This window comes from Symsagittifera roscoffensis, chromosome 2, assembly GCF_963678635.1.
Source record: "Symsagittifera roscoffensis chromosome 2, txSymRosc1.1, whole genome shotgun sequence".
In the NCBI taxonomy this organism is placed as follows: Eukaryota; Metazoa; Xenacoelomorpha; order Acoela; family Convolutidae; genus Symsagittifera; species Symsagittifera roscoffensis.
In genome coordinates, this window is record NC_087063.1 from 26,631,075 (window position 1) to 26,649,673 (window position 18,599).

The following is an 18,599-nucleotide window of genomic DNA, read 5'->3' on the forward strand; positions in this document are numbered from 1 at the left end:
TATGTTTTAAAACGTTTGGGCGTAGAAGCTTATGGAGGAGAGCTTTCCAAATTCGCTATTCATTAAAACAAAAAATCTCCGATTTGGTAGGTAATAAAATATTTCCCTTACAGATTTTTCGAAGACTTAGACAAAATGGTGAAGCGACAAGAGACCAGGGGCTTATGCAGGCACACAAGGGTGTAAGCGGTCTTTCTATGAATACCATTTCTTTAGAAATCGGTAGAAGAGGTTTTTGAGTTCTTTTTGCGAAAAGTGATATAACTTTCCAAAGCGTAAAACATATATATTTAAGAAAACGAATGCCATACATTTAAAAAAAACCTGTTTTTTTATTAAACAGGAATTCTAGCAAGGCGTTAGAAATTTAAATTAGCAACTGGACAAACTTACGAAGCAGAAACAAGCCAGCCCGACAATCTTTGAGCAGACACCAGTTAAGCCGAAAAACTATTTAAAAAGTTTCAAGTCCCCCTGAAACTACCCTGTATTAACTAAGACCCACCCAGTAATTAATTTGAATTTTCAAGAAATTGAGCATTTCAGCATTGATATTAGCCAATTTTTAACTGATTTAACTTCGGGGAAATAACGTTCCTATCTCCTTTCCAGAAGGCTGGACTCACACTGTCCCAACACCCTTCACCGTTTGTGTGAATTGCTCTGTAACGATTGTAGCGACACAATCGTTAGAACTCGGAGCGGTCTCTGATAATTCCCAGTTGTATCTCGTTATTTCTCATCATTAATCCTATCGCAACTATTGTTGTTTAGTTTTTTTTCTTTCTTTTTTTCCAAAAATGGCCGTTTCGACGTTTCTCAGAAGTGTGACATCATTCGAATTTTTGAAAATTAAAAATTCCAGAATCTTCTGACATTCACGATTCGTCTAATCATTTAAATAACGTCACTAGACTGCTAAAACCGTTAATTTTCCAGGTCAGCGGCCATGAATTCACAATTGCATTTTTGTCTATTCTGGTCGTATGTCACATACTCCCCAGACAGCCTGGTCAATGTCCTCATTGAGTCTCGCAGTCTTCATCAAAATGGTACAGTGCCATCGAACAGAATTTACAAAATGCACGAAATCACTTTTATCCACGTCATATCGACTCACTGCAGAATATGAATGGCATCATGATACATCACTATAGCGTTCCAACTTCTTTCACTAAAATGAACTTTCAAGGATATGACCTAAGATAAAACATCTTTCTAGACTTCCAACGTCTATGTCCCGATGTAAAACTTTTTCTCCTAGGTTTAAAAAGTGTACGAACGCAGGACAGTCCTGCCAACCCACAAACTATGGAGTGCCACTTCTGCAGTAAAAGTTCGTGCAACCGCTTGGTTCGATGGAACTTTTCATCTCAGATTTGATGTGGTGTTTTTAAGAAAATTCAAAAAGTTTCTGTAGCAAAATACAATAAGCTTTCAACGTTCTGCTGCGTCGATAAAACTTATGATATCAGTTTTGGCATCATAGTTATCAAAAAAATTCCAGAAAAAAAGATCAACATAGCTTTTTGTTTCAAAAAATTTGCGTGTTAGCCGTTTATGCAAAAGAGATTTGCCCAACCTGTTGTTTCGATTGAATTCAAAAACATAGGGTAGTGGTCCCGAATAGTCCAGTTTCAAAAAACGGTCGAAAAATCAATTTTCCGAGGAAGATAAATTTTTGTGTAAAAACTAGTGAGTAGCCGCTAAAAGAAAATACCTTGATAAAGTAGAAACAACGAGAGAGATTAAAATATCAAATTAAAAAAAACTTCAAGTATCGCAGTACAGTTGCTAAAATTATGGAATTTGATAAAAGAAAATACCTTGATTAACTAGAAATAACGAGAGAGATTAAAATAACCAGTAGCCCAAGAAGAGTGTATTTAACGGCTGAGTTCTCATCTCTGGGCAGATTTTTCTCGGGGTGAAACAGAACAGTTTATTTTTCAAATTGCTCCAGGGTAAAACTATGAATGACGTTCGGGTAAGTAAAAAACCATCTTACGTAAAATTTGATGCCTTCAGATTGCTTCATTTCAAAGTACTTGCATCAGCTTTAATATTACGTGAATCAATGTTCACAGCACTGTGAACGATATACCACAAAATGATTCACATTCTGATTCAGTAACAGACAACTCATAGCCCAACACGTTTTGAAGGCAAAGGATTTGAATAATTTAGCTGTTTGCGCTGTCGATCTAACCCTAAACCGGAAAATAGTAGATCTTTCGAAACATATAAGGATGATGTCTACTTGTTTCACCATCACAGAAATTGTAGCTTCTGTGATGGTGGACCGCTTACACCCTTGTGTGCCTGCATGGGGCTTATGCAGGCACACAAGGGTGTAAGCGGTCTTTCTATGAATACCATTTCTTTAGAAATCGGTAGAAGAGGTTTTTGAGTTCTTTTTGCGAAAAGTGATATAACTTTCCAAAGCGTAAAACATATATATTTAAGAAAACGAATGCCATACATTTAAAAAAAACCTGTTTTTTTATTAAACAGGAATTCTAGCAAGGCGTTAGAAATTTAAATAAGCAACTGGACAAACTTACGAAGCAGAAACAAGCCAGCCCGACAATCTTTGAGCAGACACCAGTTAAGCCGAAAAACTATTTAAAAAGTTTCAAGTCCCCCTGAAACTACCCTGTATTAACTAAGACCCACCCAGTAATTAATTTGAATTTTCAAGAAATTGAGCATTTCAGCATTGATATTAGCCAATTTTTAACTGATTTAACTTCGGGGAAATAACGTTCCTATCTCCTTTCCAGAAGGCTGGACTCACACTGTCCCAACACCCTTCACCGTTTGTGTGAATTGCTCTGTAACGATTGTAGCGACACAATCGTTAGAACTCGGAGCGGTCTCTGATAATTCCCAGTTGTATCTCGTTATTTCTCATCATTAATCCTATCGCAACTATTGTTGTTTAGTTTTTTTTCTTTCTTTTTTTCCAAAAATGGCCGTTTCGACGTTTCTCAGAAGTGTGACATCATTCGAATTTTTGAAAATTAAAAATTCCAGAATCTTCTGACATTCACGATTCGTCTAATCATTTAAATAACGTCACTAGACTGCTAAAACCGTTAATTTTCCAGGTCAGCGGCCATGAATTCACAATTGCATTTTTGTCTATTCTGGTCGTATGTCACATACTCCCCAGACAGCCTGGTCAATGTCCTCATTGAGTCTCGCAGTCTTCATCAAAATGGTACAGTGCCATCGAACAGAATTTACAAAATGCACGAAATCACTTTTATCCACGTCATATCGACTCACTGCAGAATATGAATGGCATCATGATACATCACTATAGCGTTCCAACTTCTTTCACTAAAATGAACTTTCAAGGATATGACCTAAGATAAAACATCTTTCTAGACTTCCAACGTCTATGTCCCGATGTAAAACTTTTTCTCCTAGGTTTAAAAAGTGTACGAACGCAGGACAGTCCTGCCAACCCACAAACTATGGAGTGCCACTTCTGCAGTAAAAGTTCGTGCAACCGCTTGGTTCGATGGAACTTTTCATCTCAGATTTGATGTGGTGTTTTTAAGAAAATTCAAAAAGTTTCTGTAGCAAAATACAATAAGCTTTCAACGTTCTGCTGCGTCGATAAAACTTATGATATCAGTTTTGGCATCATAGTTATCAAAAAAATTCCAGAAAAAAAGATCAACATAGCTTTTTGTTTCAAAAAATTTGCGTGTTAGCCGTTTATGCAAAAGAGATTTGCCCAACCTGTTGTTTCGATTGAATTCAAAAACATAGGGTAGTGGTCCCGAATAGTCCAGTTTCAAAAAACGGTCGAAAAATCAATTTTCCGAGGAAGATAAATTTTTGTGTAAAAACTAGTGAGTAGCCGCTAAAAGAAAATACCTTGATAAAGTAAAAACAACGAGAGAGATTAAAATATCAAATTAAAAAAAACTTCAAGTATCGCAGTACAGTTGCTAAAATTATGGAATTTGATAAAAGAAAATACCTTGATTAAGTAGAAATAACGAGAGAGATTAAAATAACCAGTAGCCCAAGAAGAGTGTATTTAACGGCTGAGTTCTCATCTCTGGGCAGATTTTTCTCGGGGTGAAACAGAACAGTTTATTTTTCAAATTGCTCCAGGGTAAAACTATGAATGACGTTCGGGTAAGTAAAAAACCATCTTACGTAAAATTTGATGCCTTCAGATTGCTTCATTTCAAAGTACTTGCATCAGCTTTAATATTACGTGAATCAATGTTCACAGCACTGTGAACGATATACCACAAAATGATTCACATTCTGATTCAGTAACAGATAACTCATAGCCCAACACGTTTTGAAGGCAAAGGATTTGAATAATTTAGCTGTTTGCGCTGTCGATCTAACCCTAAACCGGAAAATAGTAGATCTTTCGAAACATATAAGGATGATGTCTACTTGTTTCACCATCACAGAAATTGTAAGGATCAAACACGTCTCTTTTTCTGACTACATATTTAGACAAAGAAGTCAAGAAATTGGGTAATACTCTTTTCGAACAAGACAGAACAGATTCAAGCTGAAACTGCATTTTGGAAGTCGGAAATCAAATCATTTACTTGCTACACCAAAACCGTTTTTATCTTTGCTGTACAAATTGAGGTAGAAATTAAACTGCTAAATAAGTTCCAAGACCAAAAACCTCCAAATAAAATCATAATTTTCAACAAAAAAAAATTATGCAGTTATTCTATACAGCGAATTTACGGGAGCTAACTCCGCTATGTAGCCAGCCAAAAAACTAATAGACAACTGGTTATCAAAAAACATAAGCAAAGGAATGACACCAAATCCAGTAAATAGTTCAATCGGATGGGCAAAGTGCGACAAGTGAGTTGCAAAAAAGCTCAGAACCAGAAATACAACCTTGAAAAATCTATTTAAAATGAATAGATTAGGAAAGGGAGCTGTTTTGAAGCTTATCAAGGTTTTGGCTTCTCATTGTGCACTTTCGATAAATTCAAGATGTTCGAACTTCGAATAACTACAGTCAAGTCAACCCTCAAGATTTAGAAAATCAACACAGAGGCGAAGCGAAGCTTCGCACCAAATGCAATGCAACACAAGCATAAACAACAGTAGAATAAAAATTAAAATGCTGAAAAAAATTTGGTGAAACAAAAGACTAAAAAAACGGAGAGAATATCAAAAATTTCACTATTCCAAGGGGCATATTTTATGTTTTAAAACGTTTGGGCGTAGAAGCTTATGGAGGAGAGCTTTCCAAATTCGCTATTCATTAAAACAAAAAATCTCCGATTTAGTAGGTAATAAAATATTTCCCTTACAGATTTTTCGAAGACTTAGACAAAATGGTGAAGCGACAAGAGACCAGGGGCTTATGCAGGCACACAAGGCTGTAAGCGGTCTTTCTATGAATACCATTTCTTTAGAAATCGGTAGAAGAGGTTTTTCAGAACTTTTTGCGAAAAGTGATATAACCTTCAAAAGCGTAAAACATATATATTTAAGAAAACGAATTCCATACATTTAAAAAAATCTGTTTTTTTATTAAACAAGAATTCTAGCAAGGCGTTAGAAATATAAATTAGCAACTGGACAAACTTACGAAGCAGAAACAAGCCAGCCCGACAATCTTTGAGCAGACACCAGTTAAGCCGAAAAACTATTTTGAAAAAATATTATAAGTTTCAAGTCCCCCTGAAACAACCCTGTATTAACTAAGACCCACCCAGTAATTAATTTGAATTTTCAAGAAATTGAGCATTTCAGCAGTGATATCAGCCAATGATTTAACTGATTTTGGCAAACTAGTTGTTAACTAGAAAAAAAGTCTACCTTCCAATTTGATAACGCTTGCTAATCGCAAGCGTAATCACGAGAACTGTGAAACTTTACTTCAAATTATCAGCGTTCAACATTAGCAGTTATCAGATACTTAGTATTAATAATACCAATAATCCCTAGTGCCATTTTATTAAAGTTGTACATGTGAAAATAACTTACATTTGTCTCTTTGAATTACTTTCAGAGTTGCAAACAGTGTTCTTTTTTTTTCAAATTCGAAGAAATTTATACAGATGACGAATTCACAATAACATTTTAACCTAACATACACTGCATTAAATTGCTCAGAAGAAGAGCGATAAAAACATTGGTGAAAATGAAAAATCTTAAAATTATTGTTTTCTGATTTATTTTCAAATCAGACACGGATAACTAGAAATCGGAAATTTTAAAACAAACTTACATTTCAAAAAACGTGAAAATGAAAACATGATTGTTTAAATCAAAATGCTATATTTTTCAATTGGAAAATATTTCAAAATTTGGAAAAAAAATTACAAAAAACAATCGAACAAAAAACAAAAGCACAAATAATGTGTCTTAAAGGAAAAATGAAAGCATAAACGAAATTTGTTGAGGAAATGGTAGGTTGAAAAATCAGAAAATTTTTCAATGCAATTGTAATAGATGTCGATTACCTTCGATACAAAAGAAAGATTTGGGCTCAATTCTATCAATTTCTTTCTGATAACCAATAGATAAATCGATAAGAAAAACTTTCAATCAACAAATTGAGATAATACAATTCCTAAAAGCACTCGAAAACTCTTCAATTAAACTTGCAACCAAATAATCTTCAATCGAATAAAAACCGTCGGGGATAAAGTCCCTATCCGCAATAATATAAGATCAAAATGGGAAAACGAAAAAGAAATTCAAACATGAATGCAAAATTTACAAACAATTGCCACAAAAAAAAACTTGCAGAAAATCCTTTAAAAACTCTCAAACCCTATGAACATAACGAAATTACATCAAGAAATATCAATTATGAAAATTATACGCTACGGTAAAAAAGCTAGATAACAAGAAAAAATTTATAAAAAACGCCGAAAAGGAAATAAAAAACATGAGTTTTTCAAAAATTTCAGCCAGAAAAAACCATCCACCTGAAAACTTCTGCAGAACGTTCCGCCACATTGAAAAAAACTTACCGAAAACTTACAAAATTAATACCCAGCAAGCAAGACGACAAAAACGTGTCGAAATCAATAAAGACGACAAAAGTCAACTTCCAACTTGAAATTTTTTCAGCTGTAAAACAATTATCACTTAACGCCAACTTATGAATTAGAGCACCCAGACGTGCATCTTGAGAAGGAATGGAGATGCATTTGGAGATAAAAAAAATTAATCATTGTAACATTCGCCCGAAAGTACATATCGACGGAAAATAAAGCTAGGTTCTAGAACGACTGGCTAGCGTCTAAACACAGCTCTACGTGCTTTTCACCGTCTCTGCCAAATTCAGTTCTTTTGGTAGTTTTCCTAACATCGGGTCGACAAAAACGCTACTGCTTTCGGCTTTGGTCAAAACACTCAAATTAACCTAATTATATGCAAGAATAGTGAGCTCATGGCTGGGTCTCAGTATCCCCAGACCACGAGGTCACTCCTAAAAACAGGGCTACTACTACATTTTATATTACTATTGTTTTTGTTCAGTAGATAAAAATCATCATCTCCATCGAAGATGGATCAACCCTTTCCCTCAACTCCTAGCTTCTCAAAATCAAAAAGTGAATCTGGATGTTAATCAAATTCAATTCAGGACATAACCAGGAAGCTAAAATTTTTAAAAAATAGTTTGAGTTCTCCGCCCGAGACCCCTCCGGATTCCGGGGAAATAACGTTCCTATCTCCTTTCCAGAAGGCTGGACTCACACTGTCCCAACACCCTTCACCGTTTGTGTGAATTGCTCTGTAACGATTGTAGCGACACAATCGCTACAACTCGGAGCGGTCTCTGATAATTCCCAGTTGTATCTCGTTATTTCTCATCATTAATCCTACCGCAACTATTGTTGTTTAGTTTTTTTTCTTTCTTTTTTTTCCAAAAATTGCCGTTTCGACGTTTCTCAGAAGTGTGACAACATCATTCGAATTTTTGAAAATTAAAAATTCCAGAATCTTCTGATATTCACGATTCGTCTTATCATTTAAATAACGTCACTAGACTGCTATAACCGTTAATCTTCCAGTTCAGCGGCTATCAATTCAAAATTGCATTTTTGTCTATTCTGATCGGATGTCACATACTCCCCGGACAGCCTGGTCAAAGTCCTCATTGAGTCTCGCAGTCTTCATCAAAATGGTACAGTGCCATCGAACAGAATATACAAAACGCACGAAATCACTTTTATCCACGTCATATCGACTCACTGCAGAATATGAATGGCATCATACTACATCACTATAGCGTTCCAACTTCTTTCACTAATCTGCACTTTCAAGGATATGACCTAAGATAAAACATCTTTCTAGACTTCTAACGTCTATGTCCCGATGTAAAACTTTTTCTCCTAGGTTTAAAAAGTGTAGGAACGCAGGACAGTCCTGCCAACCCACAAACTATGGAGTAGCCACTTCTGCAGTAAAAATTCGTGCAACCGCTTGGTTCGATGGAACTTTTCATCTCAGATTTGATGTGGTGTTTTTAAGAAAATTCAAAAAGTTTCTGTAGCAAAAAACAATAAGCTTTCAACGTTCTGCTGCGTCGATAAAACTTATGATATCAGTTTTGGCATCATAGTTATCAAAAAAATTCCAGAAAAAAAGGTCACCATAGCTTTTAGTTTAAAAAAATTTGCGTGTAGCCGTTTATGCAAAAGAGATTTGCCCAACCTGTTATTTCGATTGAAATCAAAAACATAGGGTAGTGGTCCGAATAGTCCAGTTTCAAAAAACGGTCAAAAAATCGATTTTCCGAGGAAGATAAATTTTTGTGTAAAAACTAGTGAGTAGCCGCTAAAAGAAAATACCTTGATAAAGTAGAAACAACGAGAGAGATTAAAAATAACAAATTAAAAAAAAACTTCAAGTATCGCAGTACAGTTGCTAAAATTATGTAATTTGATAAAAGAAAATACCTTGATGAAGTAGAAACAACGAGAGAGATTAAAATAACAAGTAGCCCAAGAAGAGTGTATTTTACGGCTGAGTTCTCATCTCTGGGCAGATTTTTCTCGGGGTGAAACAGAGCAGTTTTTTTTTTCAAATTGCTCCAGGGTAAAACTATGAATGACCTTCGGGTAAGTAAAAAACCATCTTATGTAAAGTTTGATGCCTTCAGATTGCTTCATTTCAAAGTACTTGCGTCAGTTTTAATATTACGTGAATCAATGTTGACAGCACTGTGAACCATAAACCACAAAATGATTCACATTCTGATTCTGTAACAGATAAATCAAAGCCCAACACGTTTTCAAGGCAAGGGATTGGAATAACTTAGCTGTTTGCGCTGTCACTCTAACCCTAAACCAGAAAATAGGAGATCTGTCGAAACGTATAAGGATGATGTCTACTTGTTTCACCATCACAGAAATTGTAAGGATCAAACACGTCTCTTTTTCTGACTACATATTTAGGCAAAAAAGACAAGAAATTGGGTAATAATCTTTTCGAACAAGTCAGAACAGATTCAAGCTGAAACTGCATTTTGGAAGTCGGAAATCAAATCATATACTTGCTACACCAAAACCGTTTTTATCTTTGCTCTACAAATTGAGGTAAAAAATTAATTGCTAAATAAGTTCCATGGCCAAAAACCTACAAATAAAATCATAATTTTCAAAAAAAATTTACGCAATTATTCTAAACAGCGAAATTACGCGAGCTAACTCCGTTATGTAGCCAGCCAAAAAACTAACAGACAACTGGTTATCAAAAAACATAAGCAAAGGAATGACACCAAATCCAGTAAATAGTTCAATCGGATGGGCAAAGTGCGACAAGTGAGTTGCATAAAAGCTCAGAACCAGAAATACAACCTTGAAAAATCAATTTAAAATGAATAGACTAGGAATGGGAGCTGTTTTGAAGCTTATCAAGGTTTTGGCTTCTCATTGTGCACTTTTGATAAATTCAAGATGTTCGAACTTCGAATAACTACAGTCAAGTCAACCCTCAAGATTGAAAAAATCAACACAGAGGCGAAGCGAAGCTTCGCACCACTTGCTATGCAACACAAGCATAAACAACAGCAGAAAAAATTAAAATGCTGAAAAAAAATTGGTGGAAAAAAATTTTCGTTTGACGATTGATGAAGGAAACCTAGAGCCCAGCTATTTTTGAGAAACTTGTCCTTTTCAAGATTTTAGAATTTTCTCAAAGACACAATGTCTCTAACCAAAAATTATGGAGTAGCCACATCTGCAGGGAAAACTCGTGCAACCGCTTGGTTCGATGGAACTTTTCATCTCAGATTTGATGTGGTGTTTTTAAAAAAAAATCAAAAAGCTTCTGTAGCAATATACAATAAGCTTCCAACGACCTGCTGCGTCGATAAAACTTATGATATCAGATTTGGCATCAAAGTAATCGAAACAATTCCAAAAAAAAGGTCAACATATTTTTTTGTTTAAAAAAAATTTGCGTGTAGCTGTATATGCAAAAGAGATTTGCCCAATCTGTTATTTCGATTAAACTCAAAAACATAGGGTAGTGGTCCCGAATTTTCCAGTTTCAAAAAACGGTCAAAAAATCAATTTTCTGAGGAAGATAAACTTTTGTTTGTAAAAAAACTAGTGAGTAGCCGCTAACGCATGGGAACTTTTCACCACCCTTCATATCCATTGAGCACACAACCTCTGGTTTGGGACATCAGTTTTTCAGAGAATTCAAAAAGACAAGAAAAACGGAGAAAATATCAAAAATTTCACTATTCCGAGGGCCATATTTAATGTCCAAAAAAGTTAGGGCGTAGAAGCTTATGAAGGAGAGCTTTCCAAATTCGCTATTCATTAAAACAAAAAATCTCCGATTTGGTAGGTAATAAAATATTCCCCCTACAGACTTTTTCGAAGACTTAGACAAAATGGTATAACGACAAGAGACCAGGGGCTTATGAAATCGGTAGAAGGGGTTTTTGAGAACTTTTTGCGAAAATTGATAAAACTTTCCAAAGTGTCAAAAAATATATTTAAAAAAACCAATGCCATACATTTAAAAAAACCTGTTTTTTATTAAACTGGAATTCTAGCAAAGCATTAGAAATCTAAATTAGCAAATGAACAAACTAACGAAGCAGAAACAAGCCAGCCCGACAACCTTTGAGCAGACACCAGTTAAACCGAAAACCTATTTTAAAAAATATTTAAAGTTTCAAGTCCCCCTGAAACTACCCTGCATTAACTAAGACCCACCCAGTAATTAATTTGAATTTTCAAGAAATTGAGCGTTTCAGCATTGATATCAGCCAATGATTTAACTGATTTTGGCAAACTAGTTTTTAACTAGAAAAAAAGTCTACCTTCCAATTTGATAACGCTTGCTAATCGCAAGCGTAATCACGAGAACTGTGATACTTTACTTCAAATTATCAGCGTTCAACATCAGCAGTTATCAGATACTTAGTATTAATAATACCAATAATCCCTAGTGCCATTTTATTAAAGTTGTACACGTGAAATTAACTTACACTTGTCTCTTTGAATTACTTTCAGAGTTGCAAACAGTGTTCTTTTTTTTCAAATTCGAAGAAGTTTATACAGATGACGAACTCACAATAACATTTTAACCTAACATACAGTGCATTAAATTGCTCAGAAGACGAGCGATAAAAACATTGGTGAGTATGAAAAATCTTAAAAATCATTGTTTTCTGATTTATTTTTCAAATCAGACACGGATAACTAGAAAGGGTCTAGGACAACAAGCCGACGGGACTTCAAGCCGAAGGGACTTCAAGCCGAAATTAAAACTTTACAAGCACCCCAAAACGCTATTTTATCATCTGCAAAATGTTGCTTTTCTAAAATTTTGGCAAGTTTAGTCCATAGTAAGCGTTATTCATGACAATGCACCACTTGTGATTCGCATCCGTTAATAACATCAGCCGGTTTTTGAAATGCATAAATTATAAACATGAAAAATGCCTTCAACCATGTTTTACTTTTCAACTTTCCGGAACATCATTTGGAGGCTTAAATTATATGCAAACGCCAATAACTAGTGAAGAAAGATAATGAAATTCAGAAATTCTTCAAAAAAGTTTTCAAATTGTTCATATTTCACGACTTTATAAGGAATTATTCGGCTTGAAGTCCCTGATTTTACAATTCGGCTTGAAGTCCCGTCGGCTTGATGTCCGGCACCCAACTAGAAATAGGACAATTTTTATACAAACTTACTTTTCAAAAAAACGTGAAACTAAAAACACGATTGTTTAAATCAAAAAGCTATATTTTTCAACTGCAAAATATTTCAGATTTTAGAAAAAAGAAACATTTTACAAGAACAATCAAACAAAAAACAATAGCACAAATTATGTGTCTTAAACGAAAAATGAATGCATAAACGAAATTTGTTGATGAAATTGTAGGTTCAAAAATCAGAAAATTTTTCAATGCAATTGTAATAGAAGTCGATTACCTTCGATGCATAAGAAAGATTTGGGCTCAACTCCATCAATTTCTTTCTGGTAACCAATAGATGAAACGATAAGAAAACATTTCAGTCAACAAATTGAGATATTATAATTTCTAAAAGCACTCGAAAACTGTTCAATTAAGATAGCAACCAAACAATCTTCATATCCAATAAGAACCATCGGGGATAAAGTCCCTATCCGCAATAATATGAAATCAAAATGGAAAAAAGAAAAAAAATTCAAACATGAATGCAAAATTTACAAACAATTGCCACAAAAAAAGAACTTGCAGAAAATTTTTTAAAAACTCTCAAACCCTATAAACATAACGCAATTACATCAAGAATTATCAATTATGAAAATTATACGCTACGGTAAAAAAGCTAGAACTCAAGAAAAAATTTATAAAAAACGCCGAAAAGGAAATAAAAATGATCTTTTCAAAAATTTGAGCCAGAAAAAACTATCCACCTGAAAAACTCTGCAGAACGCTCCGCCACATCGAAAAAAAATTTCCGAAAACTTACAAAATTAATACCCAGCAAGTAAGACGACAAAAATGTGTCGAAAGCAATAAAGACGACAAAAGTCAACTTCCAACTTGAAATTTTTTCAGCTGTAAAACAATTATCACTTAACGCCAACTTATGAATTAGAGCACCCAGACGTGCATCTTGAGAAGGAATGGAGATGCATTTGGAGATGAAAAAATTTAATCATTGTAACATTCGCCCGAAAGTACATATCGACGGAAAAAAAAGCTAGGTTCTAGAACGACTGGCTAGCGTCTATACACAGCTCTACGTGCTTTTCACCGTCTCTGCCAAATTCAGTTCTTTTGGTATTTTTCCTAACATCGGGTCGACAGAAACGTTACTACTTTCGGCGTCGGTCAAAACACTCAAATTAACTTAATTATATGCAAGAATAGTGAGCTCATGGCTGGGTCTCAGTATCCCCAGACCACGAGGTCACTCCTAAAAACAGGGCTACTACTATTGAATATGTTACTCATGTTTTTGTTCAGTAGATAAAAATCATCATCTCCATCGAAGATGGATCAACTCTTTCCCTCAACTCCTAGCTTCTCAATATCTGAAAATAAATCTGGATGTTAATTAAATTCAATTCAAGACATAACCAGGAAGCTAAAAGTTTATATAAAATAATTTGAGTTCTCCGCCCGAGAACCCTCCGGATTCCGGGGAAATAACGTTCCTATCTCCTTTCCAGTAGGCTGGACACACACTGTCCCAACACCCTTCACCGTTTGCGTGAATTGCTCTGTAAAATTGGGGTCTCTGATAATTCCCAGTTGTATCTCGTTATTTCCCGTCGTTAATCCTAGCGCAACTATTGTTGTTTGGTTTTTCTTCTTGCTTTTTCCAAAAATGGCCGTTTCTCAGAAGTGTGACAACACCATTTGAATTTTTAAAAATTAAAAACTCCAGAATCTTCTGACCTTCACAATTCGTCTAATTATTTAAATAACGTCACTAGACTGCTAAAACCGTATATCTTCAGGTCAGCGGCTGTGAAATTGAAATTGCATTTTTGTCCATTCTGGTCGAATGTCACATACTCCCCGGACAGCCCGGTCAATGTCCTCATTGTCTCGCAGTCTTCATCAAATTAGTACAGTGCCATCGAACAGAATTTACAAAATGCACGAAATCACTTTTATCCACGTCATGTCGACTCACTGCAAAATATAAATGGCATCGTACTACATCACTATAGCCTTCAAAGTTTTTTCACCAATCTGCATTTTCTAAGATATGACCTAGGTTCAAAAAGTGTAGGAACTCAGGACAGTCCTGCCAACCCACAAACTAAAATTATTCTACTATACTTCTTCCCTTGGGAAGTTTAGTTGCTATTGATCCTGAATATTAAAACTAAGAAACCCTGTCGTTAGAAGGAACAATGAAATAATCTCCCTCTTCAAGAGATTACCCAAGCCTTTCATGTCACCACAAAGTGATCAGTTGTCCTAATTGATTAAAAACAATCATGCAGGCTGGAATATTTTGATATATTCTCCATTCAGGCCTTTCTAAATAAGTAGTTAGTGTCTCTAAAGCCCCTAACTAAAATCAAAAAGCAAATTTATAAAAGCAACAAATTTTTTAATCATCCAAACTCAACTAATTGTTTTGTTTTCAGTTTCAATTGCAAACTTAGTTGCTTTGTTTCTCATGTGAGTTTTTCGTCACATACAAAGCAATTCTGAGTTTTAACGTCTTCTCTTTTGCCTTTTCACTTCCGTCACTTTCACTTGTTCTAGAAGTTCTCTTCACGGTGGTCACTGCATTCCGATGAGTGAAAAAAGCTCGCTTGAAAGCTCCCGCTCCGATGTCCAGTTGATACATACTGTACACTCTGCTGTGTTTCGACATATGTTTCTTGGCATACTCGTACAACCATGCAGTCATGTTGGCTCTAAACCATGGCATAAGTCTTCTTCTGGTCCATATCTTTTTCACTTCCATCGGAATGATCAAAATTTTGCACGTTGTCTCAAAAAGACCTAAATCTTTTAGACATTTCAATTCCTGTAACTGTTCTCTCGTCGGCGTCTCCTGTCTTTTGTTCTCCTTTACATGAGCTTCCAGCCATCGTATCGCCATCATAACTTCATCTATCACTATCGTTATGGGCTGTGATGAGTCTGGTAAACCCATGGAGAGCAACTCTCCACAGTCCCAGATCAACACCAGTTTACTACGCCCGGGGTACCACCATGTTTGCAGTAAGCAATGGCAGGGGATTTCATCAGGTGTTGACATGATGCTCCTCCAATTACGCTTTCCCGAAGCTTCGAGTAGTGGTTCCACCTCCATCATCACTCGGCGTACTTCATCATTCTCATCTACTGCATTGTAATCCGTGACTGTTGATCCTTTCTGCTTCTGTCTTTCAAAGTCACTGAAGTTCCCACTGGCGTATCCCAAGAACTTCTTTCCCAGTATCAATTCTAACTCCTCTTTGGTTCTCTCTGGTACTGCTGAGAACATTTTGCATTGTAACTCGTAAGGTTTTTCTGACATTCTTGCTAGTCTTACGCATTTCGGCACTGAGAAGGCTTGATCCACGTCCATCGCACTAAAAAATCTTCACATCCATCGCTACGAAATGCACTGGGTATCTGCTTTTGCACATTGAAGCCAATGTCGATCCCACCAAATATCGCGCTCCCGACGGTGTGCTAAAAGTTTCACTGTGCCGGATGTTCATTTCATCCTCGATCGCTTCCCTCTACTTTCCTATATGCTTTTGCTCAGTCTGCAAAACTCCTGGAAACACTTCTACACCGATGGCCGTGACTATCTCATGCTTCTGTTCTAGATTCAAAAGTGACTCTAAAGAACCAAACATGCTGTAGAATCCTAGTGTAGTCACTAGATTCACCTCGGTTCCTCCATGGCGAACTGCAATCAGTTCCGTTTCTGTTTTCGCCTTCATCACAATGTTCCCAAACAGTATCATCAATTGCTTGTGTTGCCTCTCCAGGGTCTTTACGCAGTCCAGACTTCCACAGATTTGACCTTCTAGTTCACAGACTTCTGCCAGACAGCTACCAGTTTTGACCCACTCCTCTGGTTCCCAGCCAGGTAACTCTACCTTGTCTTCTCCGTTGCTCTTAGAGGCTGTTGTTATCAGATTATAGATGATGTTCAGGTCACGCAAGTTACAGTCTGAATTCAGTTCCCTCTGCACATCTTGTGTCGCTCGTAATATCGAATCGGCGTTGGGACTCGGACACCATGATGGTTTCATTGGTTCCCACTCTACCATCAAACTCGTTCTCAGCAGTTCGTCTGAGAGTCTCAACCCAAACTCCACTCGGTTTTCCGATTTTGGCACTGAGGGTGCAGTCACCTTTTCCTCCAAGGATAGTCCCAGGTTGGTCTGCTGATTAGCAGCGTTTCTTATCGTTTCAATCCTTGACGTCCAGAATCTTAGCGACACAGCTTGCTCGTAATCAAAGAAGCAATCGCGTATGTCTTCAATCAGGAAAGGGTTGTACGCTACCCCTATGACTCCGGATACGTAACAGTACGATTTATTCCTGATTGTTCCACAGTATTCACTGGATTTCGGTAGTGCTCCCATAGATTCCTTCGGGAGCTTCAGTTCTTTGTTTGAGAACCTCCTTATTTCGTCTATCTTCTTCATCGGTTCTAGTTGCGCGGGTTGTTTCATGTTTACTCGCATTGGTTTGCTCTGATATATATCCAAAAGTGCTAGCAAGAGCAAGGCTTTCGCTCGTTCATCGCCTTCTCTTAGCATCTTGACACAAGTGCTTAGTGATGGCACTGAAATCTGCTCTATCATAAATCGAACGAAACAGAGAGCGTCTCTCCGCTTCGCGCACGCTACTGCTGCTCCTTCTTGGGTCATCAGATCTCTCACACTCGTCATTAAGAACACTTTCTCCTCTTTCGATCTTTTTCTTTCTTCCAAATCTTTTTCCCGCGAGTCAGTCCAATCATACACCAAGCGAACCTCAGTTGTAGCTCTGTTCTCACGTAAGGTATTGCTATCAGAGCGTGTATCTTTGGCATGGTTCTCGTCTCCTCTTCGAAGTATCGTTACACTACCGCTCTCCATGGAAGGCTCACCAACTGCTCGATCGTTTCTGCGTGCATTTCGGACGATACCAAAGTCCCGTATACCTTCTGTTTCAGGGTGGTGCATTGCATCATCATCTCCAAGTAACCTTCCATGACGCTTTTGTCTTCTAGAGCCATTGAGTGTCCTCTGGCCGAATTTCTGTACTCTAACATCTCCATGTATCCACCGGCGGGATCGTCAATCGATACAATTTCCGACTTTTTCAGTCTGTTATATTCCACTGGGACTAGTTGTCCTACGACGCTTCCCTTTCTGTGATTCATGGCAGACGGTTTAAAATCTTTAAGCGTACTCTCTCCACATGCTGTGTCCTGAAAGTCTCCAGGGTTACTTGGCACACTCTGTTCACGAGTTCGGCTGATTTCTCTTCACAACTTTCGGCCAGGTTCACCTCCTTCAATAAGTAAGCATGGATCTTACTGATCATCACTGGGCCTCGCTCAAAAGCATCCGCACCCAAAGCTGCTATCCGAGGGGTTAAGTGCAGCCACTGGTTAGCCTCTGGTTTCGTTCTCAAAACCATTGCCTCCAGATGAGCTCTGGTCTCCTTGGAGTTCTCTCTTCTCTCTCTTCCTTCTTTTATTTCCATTCCTCGGAACCACAAATCGTTTGACAACGCTGCGATTACTCGATGGTCATCGTCAATTCCCGGCTTCAACTTGAGTTGTCGACTGAAGTTGGACAGTTCCAACCCCAGCACTTCGTCTAACACCAACATGTGTAGTGAATGGTTCTTAAATCCTCGCATCGCATTCGAGATTTCAGGCCACACCGCAGGTAGTTCAGCCCTGAGTGGTCTCAGATTCTCCATCTCTATTCCGCGGTTTGGGGCAGATATGATTACATCATATTTCCCTTCCGAGAGCAAAGCCACCTTTTCATACACGAAGTTCAGTCCATCCGGGAGATGTGCATATCCCGGAGACAGTGCAAACACGGCTCTCGGTGTTATTTTAGTGAAGGCACCTTCTTTCAGCGTGTCTACTACCTCACCCATTGATTCGAGGATATCCTTTATAGCTGGCCAAACAGCGGCTTCGGCTGTCGTAGGCTCTCTGAGTCTGCTCAGGAAACCTCTACTGTGTAGATGGTCGTTGATGCCAGCAAACACAATTGTGATTGGGTTCATTTCTGTCTGCCTTTGTACCCCGATTGCCATTGACACAGATTGCATTAGGTCTAGGTCGACCGCTGCCAACATTATAACGTCATGCCAAAACAGGGATTTGGAGGTATACACAAAGTCTGAACTCGTGACTACCATAATCTTTGCCTTCCTCATTTCTGCCTTTTCATACGCAGCAAAGATGGTCTCATCTTTCTTGATCGCCTTCAATCCACCGTAGCTCTGAAGGTATGTCCTTCTTGATTCACTTCTTTTGGGTACGCTCTCTCTTTTACGTGTCCTGGGGGTGTTTTCATGAAATATTTTTACGGGCTATCCCATCGGTGCCCTTGTCAGGAATCTTCCGGGTCTTTCCTCTCGATTTCTTTCATCGTGGTTCAACTTCACATACTGCAATGATCTTGC